Source organism: Rhinoderma darwinii, chromosome 5, assembly GCF_050947455.1.
Source record: "Rhinoderma darwinii isolate aRhiDar2 chromosome 5, aRhiDar2.hap1, whole genome shotgun sequence".
Taxonomy (NCBI): Eukaryota; Metazoa; Chordata; class Amphibia; order Anura; family Rhinodermatidae; genus Rhinoderma; species Rhinoderma darwinii.
This window is the reverse complement of record NC_134691.1, coordinates 260,895,833-260,911,444: the sequence shown is the minus strand read 5'-3', so window position 1 is coordinate 260,911,444 and position 15,612 is coordinate 260,895,833. Positions and strand designations below refer to the sequence as shown.

General features: G+C 41.4%; 1 protein-coding gene across 2 annotated transcripts in view; it reads left to right on the top strand.

Moving 5' to 3' along the window:
* The first annotated feature begins 7,531 nt into the window (after nucleotides 1–7,531).
* LARS2 (leucyl-tRNA synthetase 2, mitochondrial) overlaps nucleotides 7,532–15,612 on the top strand; it is a 243,775-nt gene continuing 235,694 nt past the window's right edge. The window contains exon 1 of one of the 2 annotated variants that reach the window (XM_075828588.1): nucleotides 7,532–7,563. The gene's annotated coding sequence lies outside the window, so the exon portion shown is untranslated. Of the gene's footprint in view, nucleotides 7,564–7,713; nucleotides 7,792–15,612 lie in introns of those variants that run through there. The other variant, XM_075828589.1, reaches the window with a different exon arrangement.

Here is a 15,612-nt window from a genome sequence, read left to right as displayed (position 1 = left end):
TGGATTTGAACCCAGGACCCCAGTGCTGCAAGGCAATAGTGCTAACCACTGAGCCACCGTGCTACCCTATCCTTAATTGGTCACGTGTCGCTGCGGCCAATCGCTGGCCTCAGCGGTGATGCTGCCATGAACGGCACGTGACCGCTGAGGCCAGAGATTCACTGCAGCTATGGGGGTATTATACTGTATGGGGGCAGCTATGGAGCACTATACTGTATGGGGGTATCTGTTTGAGCATTAAACTGTACAGGTGCAAATATGAGGGCATTATCATGTGTGGAGGCAGCTATGGGGCATTATATTGTATGGGAAGTACTATGGGGGCATTAGTGAATCCCACACAGTATATTTGGGTATTATACTGTGTTGGGGCAGCAATGGGGGCGTTATACTGTGTGGAAGGAACTATGGGGTATTATACAGTGTGGATGGTCAGCTATAGAAGCATTATACTGTGTAGTGGGTTCTATGGGAGCATTGTCCTGTGTGGGCTGAATGGGCGGGGTTAGAGGTTTGGCCTAACAGGGGAAAAATTTGCTATGCGCGCCGCTTCCATTGTCCCGCTTTACAAAACTGAAAAGTTGGGAGGTATGGTTTAGGGATGTATATGTGTGTATAAGGTGTACAGTGCAGAGCTGTGGGCATGATATGTACAGTTTAGAGATGTGTATATGTGTGTGTATAAGGTGTACAGTGCAGAGCTGTGGGCATGATATGTACAGTTTAGGGATGTATATGTGTGTATAAGGTGTACAGTACAGAGCTGTGTGCATGATATGTATAGTTTAGGGATGTATATGTGTGTATAAGGTGTACAGTGCAGAGCTGTGGGCATGATATGTACAGTTTAGGGATGTATATATAAGGTGTACAGTGCAGAGCTGTGGGCATGATATGTACAGTTTAGGGATGTATATGTGTGTATAAGAAGTACAGTGCAGAGCTGTGGGCATGATATGTACAGTTTAGGGATATATATGTGTGTATAAGGTGTACAGTGCAGAGCTGTGGGCATGATATGTACTGTTTAGGGGTGTATATGTGTGTATAAAGTGTACAGTGATGGGCTGTGGGCATGATATGTACAGTTTAGGGGTGTATATGTGTGTATAAGCTGTACAGTGCAGAGCTGTGGGCATGATATGTACAGTTTAGGAGTGTATATGTTTGTATAAGGTGTGCAGTGCAGAGCTGTGGGCATGATATGTACAGTTTAGGAGTGTATATGTTTGTATAAGGTGTACAGTGCAGAGCTGTGGGCATGATATGTACAGTTTAGGGATGTATATGTGGATATAAGGTGTACAGTGCAGAGCTGTGGGCATGATATGTACAGTTTAGGGATGTATATGTGTGTATAAGGTGTACAGTGCAGGGTTGTGGGCATGATATGCACAGTTTAGGGGTGTATATGTGTGTATAAGGTGTATAGTGCAGAGCTGTGGGCATGATATGTACAGTTTAGGGATGTATAGGTGTGTATAAGGTGTACAGTGCAGAGCTGTGGGTATGATATGTACTGTTTAGGGGTGTATATGTGTGTATAAGGTGTACAGTGCAGAGCTGTGGGCATGATATGTACAGTTCAGGGGTCTATGTGTGTATACGGTGTACAGTACAGAGCTGTGGGCATGATATGTACAGTTTAGGGGTGTATAGGTGTGTATAAGGTGTACAGTGCAGAGCTGTGGGCATGATATGTACAGTTTAGGGATGTATATGTGTGTATAAGGTGTACAGTGCAGAGCTGTGGGCATGATATGTACAGTTTAGGGATGTATATGTGTGTATAAGGTGTACAGTGCAGAGCTGTGGGCATGATATGTAAAGTTTAGGGATGTATATGTGTGTATAAGGTGTACAGTGCAGAGCTGTGGGATGATATGTACAGTTTAGGGATGTATATGTGTGTATAAGGTGTACAGTGCAGAGCTGTGGGCATGATATGTACAGTTTAGGGATGTATATGTGTGTATAAGGTGTACAGTGCAGAGCTGTGGGCATGATATATACAGTTTAGGGGTGTATATGTGTGTATAAGGTGCACAGTGCAGGGCTGTGGGCATGATATGTACAGTTTAGGGATGTATATGTGTGTATAAGGTGTACAGTGCAGAGCTGTGGGCATGATATGTACAGTTTAGGGATGTATATGTTTGTATAAGGTGTACAGTGCAGAGCTGTGGGCATGATATGTACAGTTTAGGGATGTATATGTGTGTATAAGGTGTGCAGAGCTGTGGGCATGATATGTACAGTTTAGGGATGTATATGTGTGTATAAGGTGTACAGTGCAGAGCTGTGGGTATGATATGTACAGTTTAGGGATGTATATGTGTGTATAAGGTGTGCAGAGCTGTGGGCATGATATGTACAGTTTAGGGATGTATATGTGTGTATAAGGTGTACAGTGCAGAGCTGTGGGTATGATATGTACAGTTTAGGGATGAATATGTGTGTATAAGGTGTACAGTGCAGAGCTGTGGGCATGATATGTACAGTTTAGGGATGTATATGTTTGTATAAGGTGTACAGTGCAGAGCTGTGGGCATGATATGTACAGTTTAGGGATGTATATGTGTGTATAAGGTGTACAGTGCAGAGCTGTGGGTATGATATGCACAGTTTAGGGGTGTATATGTGTGTATAAGGTGTACAGTGCAGAGCTGTGGGATGATATGTACAGTTTAGGGATGTATATGTGTGCATAAGGTGTACAGTGCAGAGCTGTGGGCATGATATGTACAGTTTAGGGATGTATATGTTTGTATAAGGTGTACAGTGCAGAGCTGTGGGCATGATATGTACAGTTTAGGGATGTATATGTGTGTATAAGGTGTGCAGAGCTGTGGGTATGATATGTACAGTTTAGGGATGTATATGTGTGTATAAGGTGCACAGTACAGAGCTGTGGGCATAATATGTACTGTTTAGGGGTGTATATGTGTGTATAAGGTGTACAGTGCAGAGCTGTGTGCATGATATGTACAGTTTAGGGATGTATACACTACCGTTCAAAAGTTTAGGGTCACTTAGAAATTTCCTTATTTTTGAAAGAAAAGCACAGTTTTTTTCAATGAAGATACCATTAAATTAATCAGAAATACACTCTTTACATTGTTAATGTGCTAAATGACTATTCTAGCTGCAAACGTCTGGTTTTTAATGCAATATCTACATAGGTGTATAGAGGCCCATTTCCAGCAACCATCACTCCAATGTTCTAATGGTACATTGTGTTTGCTAACTGTGTTAAAAGGCTAATGGATGATTAGAAATCACTTGAAAAGCCTTGTGCAATTATGTTAGCACCGCTGTAAACAGTTTTGCTGTTTAGAGGAGCTATAAAACTGACCTTCCTTTGAGCTAGTTGAGAATCTGGAGCATTACATTTGTGGGTTCGATTAAACTCTCAAAATGGCTAGAAAAAGAGAGCTTTCATGTGAAACTCGACAGTCTATTCTTGTTCTTAGAAATGAAGGCTATTCCATGCGAGAAATTGCCAAGAAACTGAAGATTTCCTACAACGGTGTGTACTACTCCCTTCAGAGGACAGCAAACACAGGCTCTAACCAGAGTAGAACGAGAAGTGGGAGGCCCCGCTGCACAACTGAGCAGCAAGACAAGTACATTAGGGTCTCTAGTTTGAGAAATAGACGCCTCACAGGTCCTCAACTGGCAGCTTCATTAAATAGTACCCGCAAAACGCCAGTGTCAACGTCTACAGTGAAGAGGCGACTCCGGGATGCAGGCCTTCAGGGCAGAGTGGCAAAGAAAAAGCCATATCTGAGACTGGCTAATAAAAGGAAAAGATTAATATGGGCAAAAGCACACAGACATTGGACAGAGGAAGATTGGAAAAAAGTGTTATGGACAGACGAATCGAAGTTTGAGGTGTTTGGATCACACAGAAGAACATTTGTGAGACGCAGAAAAACTGAAAAGATGCTGGAAGAGTGCCTGACGCCATCTGTCAAGCATGGTGGAGGTAATGTGATGGTCTGGGGTTGCTTTGGTGCTGGTAAAGTGGGAGATTTGTACAAGGTAAAAGGGATTTTGAATAAGGAAGGCTATCACTCCATTTTGCAACGCCAAGCTATACCCTGTGGACAGCGCTTGATTGGAGCCAATTTCATCCTACAACAGGACAATGACCCAAAGCACACCTCCAAATTATGCAATAACTATTTAGGGAAGAAGCAGGCAGCTGGTATTCTATCTGTAATGGAGTGGCCAGCGCAGTCACCAGATCTCAACCCCATAGAGCTGTTGTGGGAGCAGCTTGACCGTATGGTACGCAAGAAGTGCCCATCAAGCCAATCCAACTTGTGGGAGGGGCTTCTGGAAACATGGGGTGAAATTTCTCCCGATTACCTCAGCAAATTAACAGCTAGAATGCCAAAGGTCTGCAATGCTGTAATTGCTGCAAATAGAGCATTCTTTGACGAAAGCAAAGTTTGAAGGAGAAAATTATTATTTCAAATAAAAATCATTATTTCTAACCTTGTCAATGTCTTGACTATATTTTCTAGTCATTTTGCAACTCATTTGATAAATATAAGTGTGAGTTTTCATGGAAAACACAAAATTGTCTGGGTGACCCCAAACTTTTGAACGGTAGTGTATGTTTGTATAAGGTGTACAGTGCAGAGCTGTGGGCATGATATGTATAGTTTAGGGATGTATATGTGTGTATAAGGTGTACAGTGCAGAGCTGTGGGCATGATATGTACAGTTTAGGGATGTATATGTGTGTATAAGGTGTACAGTGTAGAGCTGTGGGCATGATATGTACAGTTTAGGGATGTATATGTGTGTATAAGGTGTACAGTGCAGAGCTGTGGGCATGATATGTACAGTTTAGGGATGAATATGTGTGTGTATAAGGTGTACAGTGCAGAGCTGTGGGCATGATATGTATAGTTTAGGGATGTATATGTGTGTATAAGGTGTACAGTGTAGCGCTGTGGGCATGATATGTACAGTTTAGGGATGTATATGTGTGTATAAGGTGTACAGTGCAGAGCTGTGGGCATGATATGTACAGTTTAGGGATGTATATGTGTGTATAAGGTGTACAGTGTAGAGCTGTGGGCATGATATGTACAGTTTAGGGGTGTATATGTGTGTATAAGGTGCACAGTGCAGAGCTGTGGGCATGATATGTACAGTTTAGGGATGAATATGTGTGTATAAGGTGTACAGTGCAGAGCTGTGGGCATGATATGTATAGTTTAGGGATGTATATGTGTGTATAAGGTGTACAGTGTAGTGCTGTGGGCATGATAGGTACAGTTTAGGGATGTATATGTGTGTATAAGGTGTACAGTGCAGAGCTGTGGGCATGATATGTATAGTTTAGGAGTGTATATGTGTGTATAAGGTGTACAGTGCAGAGCTGTGGGCATGATATGTACAGTTTAGGGATGTATATGTGTGTATAAGGTGTACAGTGCAGAGCTGTGGGCATGATATGTATAGTTTAGGGATGTATATGTGTGTATAAGGTGTACAGTGTAGCGCTGTGGGCATGATATGTACAGTTTAGGGATGTATATGTGTGTATAAGGTGTACAGTGCAGAGCTGTGGGCATGATATGTACAGTTTAGGGATGTATATGTGTGTATAAGGTGTACAGTGCAGAGCTGTGGGCATGATATGTACAGTTTAGGGATGTATATGTGTGTATAAGGTGTACAGTGCAGAGCTGTGGGCATGATATGTACAGTTTAGGGATGTATATGTGTGTATAAGGTGTACAGTGCAGAGCTGTGGGGATGATATGTACAGTTTAGGAGTGTATATGTTTGTATAAGGTGTATAGTGCAGAGCTGTGGGGATGATATGTACAGTTTAGGGATGTATATGTGTGTATAAGGTGTATAGTGCAGAGCTGTGGGGATGATATGTACAGTTTAGGAGTGTATATGTTTGTATAAGGTGTATAGTGCAGAGCTGTGGGGATGATATGTACAGTTTAGGAGTGTATATGTTTGTATAAGGTGTACAGTGCAGAGCTGTGGGCATGATATGTACAGTTTAGGGATGTATATGTGTGTATAAGGTGTAGAGTGCAGAGCTGTGGGCATGATATGTACAGTTTAGGGATGTATATGTGTGTATAAGCTGTACAGTACAGAGCTGTGGGCATGATATGTACAGTTTAGGGATGTATATGTGTGTATAAGGTGTAGAGTGCAGAGCTGTGGGCATGATATGTACAGTTTAGGGATGTATATGTGTGTATAAGCTGTACAGTGCAGAGCTGTGGGCATGATATGTACAGTTTAGGAGTGTATATGTGTGTATAAGGTGTACAGTGCAGAGCTGTGGGGATGATTTGTACAGTTTAGGGGTGTATATGTGTGTATAAGGTGTACAGTGCAGAGCTGTGGGGATGATATGTACAGTTTAGGGATGTATATGTGTGTATAAGGTGTACAGTGCAGAGCTGTGGGGATGATTTGTACAGTTTAGGGGTGTATATGTGTGTATAAGGTGTGCAGTGCAGAGCTGTGGGGATGATATGTATAGTTTAGGGGTGTATATGTGTGTATAAGGTGTGCAGTGCAGAGCTGTGGGCATGATATGTACAGTTTAGGGATGTATATGTGTGTATAAGGTGTACAGTGTAGAGCTGTGGGCATGATATGTATAGTTTAGGGATGTATATGTGTGTATAAGGTGTACAGTGCTGGGCTGTGGGCATGATATGTACAGTTTAGGGATGTATATGTGTGTGTATAAGGTGTACAGTGCAGAGCTGTGGGGATGAAATGTACAGTTTAGGGGTGTATATGTGTGTATAAGGTGCACAGTGCAGAGCTGTGGGGATGAAATGTACAGTTTAGGGGTGTATATGTGTGTATAAGGTGTACAGTGCAGAGCTGTGGGCATGATATGTACAGTTTAGGAGTGTATATGTTTGTATAAGGTGTACAGTGCAGAGCTGTAGGCATGATATGTACAGTTTAGGGGTGTATATGTGTGTATAAGGTGCACAGTGCAGAGCTGTGGGTATGATATGTACAGTTTAGGGATGTATATGTGTGTATAAGGTGTGCAGTGCAGAGCTGTAGGCATGATATGTACAGTTTAGGGATGTATATGTGTGTATAAGGTGTGCAGTGCAGAGCTGTGGGCATGATATGTACAGTTTAGGAGTGTATATGTTTGTATAAGGTGTACAGTGCAGAGCTGTGGGTATGATATGTACAGTTTAGGAGTGTATATGTTTGTATAAGGTGTACAGTGCAGAGCTGTGGGTATGATATGTATAGTTTAGGGATGTATATGTTTGTATAAGGTGCACAGTGCAGAGCTGTGGGGATGATATGTATAGTTTAGGGATGTATATGTGTGTATAAGGTGCACAGTGCAGAGCTGTGTGAAACTCATCAGGTAATTTTCACATAATCAAGTGAAACGTAATCAAAAGAAAACCACAAGAAACTTCTGCAGCAGAACAGCTGAAACCTGACTCCTCCTACCTACGTGACTGATCACATGGTCATGACATCATCAAAGGTCCTTTCACACACTAGGATCTAACATCTACTGAGGTAGGACATGTGAATGGAGCGTGTAGTGGCGCTGATATAGGGGTCACAGAGAGTGTTTGGCACAGTGAGAGCCTCCTGTCTTTTCTCACCAGTTGGCATTATAATGAGCTACCAGAGCAGATTATGTTGCAGTGAACCACGCCTTCTTATGTTGTGCACTGACCTTAATGCTTCTGTAGAACTACAAGTCCCAGAATGTTATGCGGGCCAGGAAATGTAACTACTAATGTGTGTATTGTGACAAATCCCATGTTGTGTTATGTATGGAGACGTTGAGCTTTGGTCACTTCTGAAGGAAAAACTGTGACAGTCCTAGAACAATGTGTTACTGCATAAAATGGTCACAAGTAGCATTGTTTCCTGTCAGTCTGTATTATACCCACTTTTGGAAATATGTTGTTTGCCATGTTTTCTATGTGCTTATAATACATTTGTGCCACTTTTTATAATTGTGGCAGAGAAATGGGCAGGAAATTCATAGCCACGCTAAGCGTCTTATCAAAATGTTTCCGATGTGTCAGAAAACAGCACCAGGTCTTACCCGCCATTGTTTTTAGCTTACACAAAAGCCACGTGCAATTGCAAACATTAATTTTCAGGATGACATGGTCTGTCTCATTGTTGTGTGCCCGTACATGTAGCGGTAGTGTGCTGTGCGGCAGACCTGCATGTGGTTTGAACGTGTATTGCTGTGGTTTTGCAATGCGTTTTTGCCCATTTTTAATGTGTTTGACCTGTACAAACGGCACAGCAAAAAAAATGCTGCGATCCATGGTGAACCCGCGCAGCAATTTTCCCACGCTGCCAATTTTTTATTTTGTCATTTTTGTTTTTTTTCCTCCCCGTCTTCCAAAAGCAATAACTTTTTTTATTGATATAGGCATATGAGGGCTTGTTTTTTTGCGGGACGAGTTGTAGTTTTTCATGTCACCATTTATTTTACCATATATAATGTATTCGGAAACTGAAAAAAAATCTTTATGGCGTCAAATGGGCAAAAACCGCAAATGCACCATTTTTTGTGGGTTTAGTTTTTATAGTGTTCATTGTACGGTAAAAAGTACATCCTATGGGTTGATACAATTACGGCGATACCAAATTTCTATGTTTTTTTTTTAATGTTCTACCACTTTTAGAAATAAAAAATTGTAAAAGGGTGTTGGTATGATGGCGGGATTCACTTGTCACCCATTACTACTACCTCCTTTATAACTGGGTCACTAGGGTTATGCCTAGCTCCCCTACCTTTTTCCTGTATTAATGTTCGTCTACTTGCTTTGCTACTATGTAAGGGAATACAATTGCATAGTAGATAAAGGTAATATTTATTAACTAGTTGCCGACACAGGACGAGAATGCTCGTACTGAGCGGGGGTTACATCGCATTAGGACGAGCATTCTTGTCCTGTGTGACAACCGTGTCTGCGTGCGATCAAGAGTGGGGCAATGGCTGAGAAACCTCTAAGGTATGTCCTAACAACTGCCTGTGTACAATCAGTACACAGGCTAATGTACTGGCATAGATGTATGTCAGTACATTACAGTTAAAAAATCAAAATGAAAAATCCCTTTATGGGATTCAAAAAAAAAGTTAAATTAATGTAAAAAAATAAATTGTTAAATAAAAAAATACAAAAATACAAATTTTTTACAGTAAATAAACTTTTTAAAATAGAAGTCCCAAAACATGGTATGTACAGGGCGGTATGGCTATGTGCTAGGAGTCTCTGCTTTCTCACAGAACTGCTGTTCCGTACTGTATCATTTTGTTCAGTACAGAACAGCAGTTCCATTGGGAAGCAGAGACAGAACGGGGCGAACCAGGCAGTGATGAGGCGACAGGGCGGAGCTTCCTCCTGCAGCATGGCGCGACGACGCCACTAAAGAATCGATTCTACGATTCTGTTAAAAAACAAAGTCGTGAGAGCCCTTCAGGGCGAATTAATCAAATTAATTAGATTAATCGCCCAGTCCTAAGAGTAGGATACAGCTTCTATTTATCCAGGATACATAAAAGCTGCATCTCAAAAAGTAAAAAAAAAAGTCTTCTAACCCCTTAATGACCGGTGTATAGTGTTTTTACGTCGGCCGTTCAGGGTAGTTCTTCTGAAGTGTCGGCTTTTCACGTCGGCTCTTTAGAAGAACTTTCCCCGCATCGTGCGGGTTGCTGATGAAGACCAGGCTGCTGGTAACAGCCTCGGGCTTCAGGGCAACGATTGGAGACCACTAGCAGTGGTCTCCGATCAGTTTTAACCCCTCAGATGCTGCGCTCAATAGCAAGCGCCACATCTGAGTGGTTTGGGAGGGAGGGGCCACATCGGAGCGGTTTTCCCGGTAATCTGCCTCTGAAGTCAAGGCTGTTCGCAACAGCCTTGGCTTCAGAGTGATGATCGGAGACCAATAACAGTGGTCTCCGTTCATGTGATAACTGTGAGAACCATTCACAGTGATCACAAAATGAAAAGCGACGTGTTTCTCCTACTCGTCTCTTTGTCTCTCCTCACACTGGTTACTCTGTATGAGAAGAGACAGAGAGAGAATTTTACAGTGACACAAAATTACAAAAAATCTAATATTTAAACTTCAATTGTATACCTAGGCTAGGGTTATCCTTAGGGCACGTTCACACGTGGCAGAGTTTTTCCGCTGCAAATGTTGGTGCAGATTTGGGGCATTTGCGCAACGAATTTGCACCAACATTTTCATATTTGACAGGTAGTTCAGACGTTGCAGAAAACACAGCGGACTTACCACAGATTTCAGTTTTTGCGTTGCAAAGGCTGAAATATGCAGTGAAATTCTGCTTCTTTTCCGCAACAGACATTGCATGCTGCGGAGAGAAAATTCTGCACCACAGCCTATGGTCCGCAGCGGAGTTTTCCGCAACGTCTGAACTAAGCTTCCTAAAAATGTATAGAAACAAATGTAAAAAGCGTCTGCTGCCCTTAGGGTTAGTCTAGGGTTATTCTAGGTTCTATTCTAGGTTTAGTCTAGGGTTAGCCTAGGTTTAGTCTAGGGTTAGCCTAGGGTTTTTGTGTAGCGTACGTGTGTGACGTCTGTGTATTTTTTTTTTTGTGTTAAAAAAAAAAATATATGTAAAAAAAAAAAAAGTTTTATAGTCTACGTGTTTGTTCGACATCAGTTTTTTGTGGACCGTGCTTTTGTGACGTCCGTGTATATTTGTCTGTGAAAAAAAAAAAAAGTAAAAATTTGTCTGCGTGTGCGTCTGGTTACAGTCTTTGTCGTACGTGTGTGTAATTGCAATGGCCTATAGAAGGTTTACGGTGGAAGAGGCATACGCCATGTTAATTTCTGACTGATGAAAGCGATACAGAAACCGCGTCCGAGGTAGAAGTGTATTCTACCAGTGATAGGGACGACAGTGATACGCTTTCTGCAATTCAAGTGTCGCTGCAGAGTCCACAAGCACAGGGCATGTCGCAGAAGTACCACAAAACACGGCCCACTCTATTCCCCCAGAATATATGGAGTGGGTACCCACAGACTAATTTTCCCCTAATATCCCAGAATTTATTGCCACACCAGGGATAAATATTAATGTGGAAAATTTTACAGCCGTCGATTTTTTTTTTTTAAATATTCATTACAGATGAACTGTTGGAGCTGGTTGTCAACCAAACCAATCTGTATGCTCGCCAATTCTTTGCTGAAAAGCCAACGTCGTCCTATGCAGTGGCACCCCACAAATACTGGCGAACTTAAAAAAATTGTGGGGCTCATCCTCAACATGGGGTTAGTGAAAAAGCCCTCAATCCGGTCAAATTGGGTAACAAGCCCTACACATGCCACACCTGTTTTTCCAGCAGTTATGACCAGAAGCAGATATGAGGTGCTAATGCGCTTCTTCATTTTAACGACAATCACCAGGCCCTCCCCCCCCCCCCGGAGTGATCCAGGTCGTGACCACCTGTATAAAATAAGGCCGCTGATAACAATTTTGGAGGGGTCTTTTATGCCGGTGTACAACCCCAAAAAAAAACTAGCGGTGGATGAATTGCTGATGAGTTAGGGTATGTGCACACGTAAACGGCATTTACATCTGAAATTACGGAGCTGTTTTCAGGAGAAAACAGCTCCGTAATTTCAGACGTAATTGCTCGTCCTCGCATTTTGCGAGGCACCATTGACGGCCGTAATTTAGAGCTGTTCTTCGTTGAATTCAATGGAAAACGGCTCAAATTACGTCCAAAGAAGTGTCCTGCACTTCTTTGACGAGGCAGTCATTTTACGCGTCGTCGTTTGACAGCTGTCAAACGACGATGCTAAAATGACAGGTCGTCGGCACAGTACATCGGCAAACCCATTCAAATGAATGGGCAGATGTTTGCCGACGTATTGGAGCCGTATTTTCAGGCGTAAATCAAGGCATAATACGCCTCGTTTACGCCTGAAAATAGGTTGTGTGAACTCAGCCTTACATAGGCAGGCTCTCATTCCTCCAGTACAGCCCCTCAAAGAGAGCAAAATATGGGGTTAAAATCTACAAGCTCTGTGAGAGCGGTACAGGCTACACATCTGCCTTTAGAATTTATGAAGGCAAAGACCGTTATCCACATTATTAACTCATTTACTTTCACACTGTTTTTGTAGGGAGAACCAAATGGGAGGGTAACTTATTGGATAATGTTTCACTGTAAAAATGCAGCAATACTGTATTTTCTGGAAAAACCTAATTTTTATTTCTTTCCACCTATTAAAAATACTCACCCCTAGATGAATATTAGCCGGACATTTATACTTGTCAAAATGACCTGCAGTACCACGGCAAATATAGCGTGGTTCCCTAAAATCAGCTCTGGCGTAAAAAGGCCTCCAAAAGCCAAAATTGACTCCTTCTATAATATGCCCCATAACGGGTCCATATAATAGATTAGACGCACATGTTTGGTATCACCGTACACGGGAGAAATCGCAGAATGTGGAAAGGTGTCACTTTTACCAGTATGTCATATGGTGTTTCGAAATGGCTTAAGAAAAGTGACCCTTTTGTAAAAAAAAAAAATGCAATTTACATTTTTTTGGCCCAAGTTTGGACAAATTCTGCAAGAAGTGTGAAGGGTTAAAACAGAAATTGAACCGCTAGAAATAGACTTTAGAGTGTCTAGTTTGTAGAACACAATTTTTTTTTATCTTTTTTTATTGGACTTCAAGTCCATTACCCATACATTACTACCATGGTGTAAAAAACGAAATGAAGACATTTTAGTGCGCAATTGAAAAAAGGGGCACTTGTGTTTTATACTATATTTCTGGTCAAAAATAATAAACTACACCTCCAAGTCAGGTGTCCTTATGATCAGGATAAATGAAAAAATGTATTTCAATACATTTGTATGATACAATTACTTTTATTTTCAAACTGTTACATTTTAAATGATGAAAAATCTAAATTTTTCTTTTTTTTCTGTCTTTCCATGGCTATAAAAAAAGTAACAAAAATGTTACCTATACATATATACCACAAAAAGGAAGCACTACATGTCCCAAGAAAACAGTGCAAAATTCACATCGATACGTAAAACACATACAGAGTTATACTGCGTTACATCTGTGAATTGCAAAACTGCGAAAATTGCTCTGGTCACTAAGGTTTAAAACCCCTTCGGTATTAAGGGGTTAATAAAAGGCAATTAAAAAGTTGTTTTAAATATTCTAATACATTGTTTTATTAAAAACAAAAAACAAAACGTGCTCAAAGGTTTGTATAGCCTTTAAGGCTATGTTCACACGGAGTATTTTGCAGAGTTTTTTTACGCAAAACTCGGCAAAAACGGCCCGAGAACGCCTCCTATTGATTTCAATGGGAGGCGTCTGCGTCTTTTTCCCGCGAGCAGTAAAACTGCCTCGCGGGAAAAAGAAGCGACATGCCCTATCTTCGGGCGCTTCCGCCTCTGACCTCCCATTGACTTCAATGGGAGGCAGAAAAAGCGTATTTCGCGCTGTTTTATGCCCGCGGCGCTCAATGGCCGCGGGCGAAAATCGGCGTGCAGGGACAGGAAAATCTGCCTCAAAGTTCCAAACGGAATTTTGAGGCAGATATTCCTTCCCCAAAATACTCCGTGTGAACATAGCCTAATCCTCTGTGGGCTGACTACTTTAGCTGCAGCAAAATCTGTCTGAAAGTTTACAGTGTATCAAACATTCAGGGTATGTGCACACGATGAGAGGCTTTTACGTCTGAAAAGACAGACTGTTTTCAGGAGAAAACAGCTGCCTCGTTTCAGACGTAAAAGCTCCTCCTCGTAATATGCGAGGCGTCTGACGTTTGTAATCTTGAGCTGCTCTTCATTGACTTCAATGAAGAACGGCTCAAATTACGTCTGAAAGAAGTGTCCTGCAGTCATTTTACGCGTCGTCGTTTGACAGCTGTCAAACGACGACGCGTAAATGACAGGTCGTCTGCACAGTACGTCGGCAAACCCATTCAAATGAATGGGCAGATGTTTGCCGACGTATTGTAGCCCTATTTTCAGACGTAAAACGAGGCATAATACGCCTCATTTACGCCTGAAAATAGGTCGTGTGAACCCAGCTTCACAATGTTTGCTACATGCATTAGCTTTTTAGTTCACAGATAATTTCTTTGACTGGATACAATTATACCCACGTGCCAGCTAAAGGCAGTATCACATGGCCCGATGTAGGCCGTATAAACGAGCGCCGATCAATGAGACAGCTCGTTGATCAGTGTTTGTTTGCGCCTAAAACAAGGAGTTAGTATGGGGATCGCTCGTAAATTTCGGCAGCACGTCTCCCTGTTTACACAGGGGATGTGCTGCCAACAAGAATAATACTTTCGGCATTTAACCCGTTAGTGACCGCCCATAGGTGTTTTTACGGCGGCCACTAACGGGCTTTATTCCGATGCAGTAACCTCTTTACAGTGCTGCATCACAATAAATAGGCAAAGCGGAGAGCAGTTAAATCTCCCTGCTATCATTATCGATCCCGCTCATTTAACCCCTCAGATGCGGCGCTCAATAGCGAAGCACCGCATCTGAGTAGTTTTGGAGGGAGGGTTCTTCCTCTCAACCCATTGGCACCCTGTGATGTGAATACAGAAGTATTGCAGTGTATTATAAAAGCAGTCAGATGATTGCATAGTGAAGTCCCCTAGGGACTAATAAAAGTTAAAAAAAAAGTTTCATAAAAGTTTATAATAAATAAATAAAATTCCAAAGTAACAACAAATGAAAAACCCACTTTTTCCCCTTACAAAATCCTTTATTATAAAAAAAAAAGTTACACATATTTGGTATCGTCGCGTCCGTAACAAACCCCAACTATAAAGCTTATACATTATTTAACCAGCTCGGCGAAAGCTGCAAGAAATAAAATAAAAAACGATGCAAGGATTGCTGTTTTCTGTGCATCCTGCCTTAAAAAAATTATGTAATAAAAAGTGATCAAAAAGTTGCATGTACTCCAAAATGGTATCACTAAAAAGTACAAGTTGTCCCGCAAAAACAGTTATGGCTCTTCAAATATGGAGACACAAAAACAAATTTAAATAAAAAGGTTTATAATGTGTAAAAGTAGTCAAACATAAGTAAACTATATAAATTTGGTATCGTTGGAACCGCAACTACCCGCTGAATAAAGTTATTGTGTTATTTATACCACGTGGTGAATGGCGTAAACTTAGGAAGCAAAAAAGAGTAGCAAAGTTTTTTTCTCCCCCCCCCCCAAAAAAAGTTAATAAAAGTTAACCCCTTAGTGACCAGCCCATTTTAAGCCCTAATGACCAAGCTATTTTATTTGTTTTTCTATAGTCGCATTCAAAGAGCTATAACTTTTTTCTTTTTTCATCTACATAGCTGTATGAGGACTTGTTTTTTGCGGGATTAGTTGTACTTTTTAATAGCACCATTTTTGGGTACATATCATTTTTTTATTAACTTTGACTAACTTTTTTGGGGGGGATTATAAAAAAAAATGAAATTCCACCATTGTTCTATGCGTTTTTAAATTGACACCGTTCACTGTGCAGCATAAATAACATGTTACCTTTATTCTATGGGTCGGTAC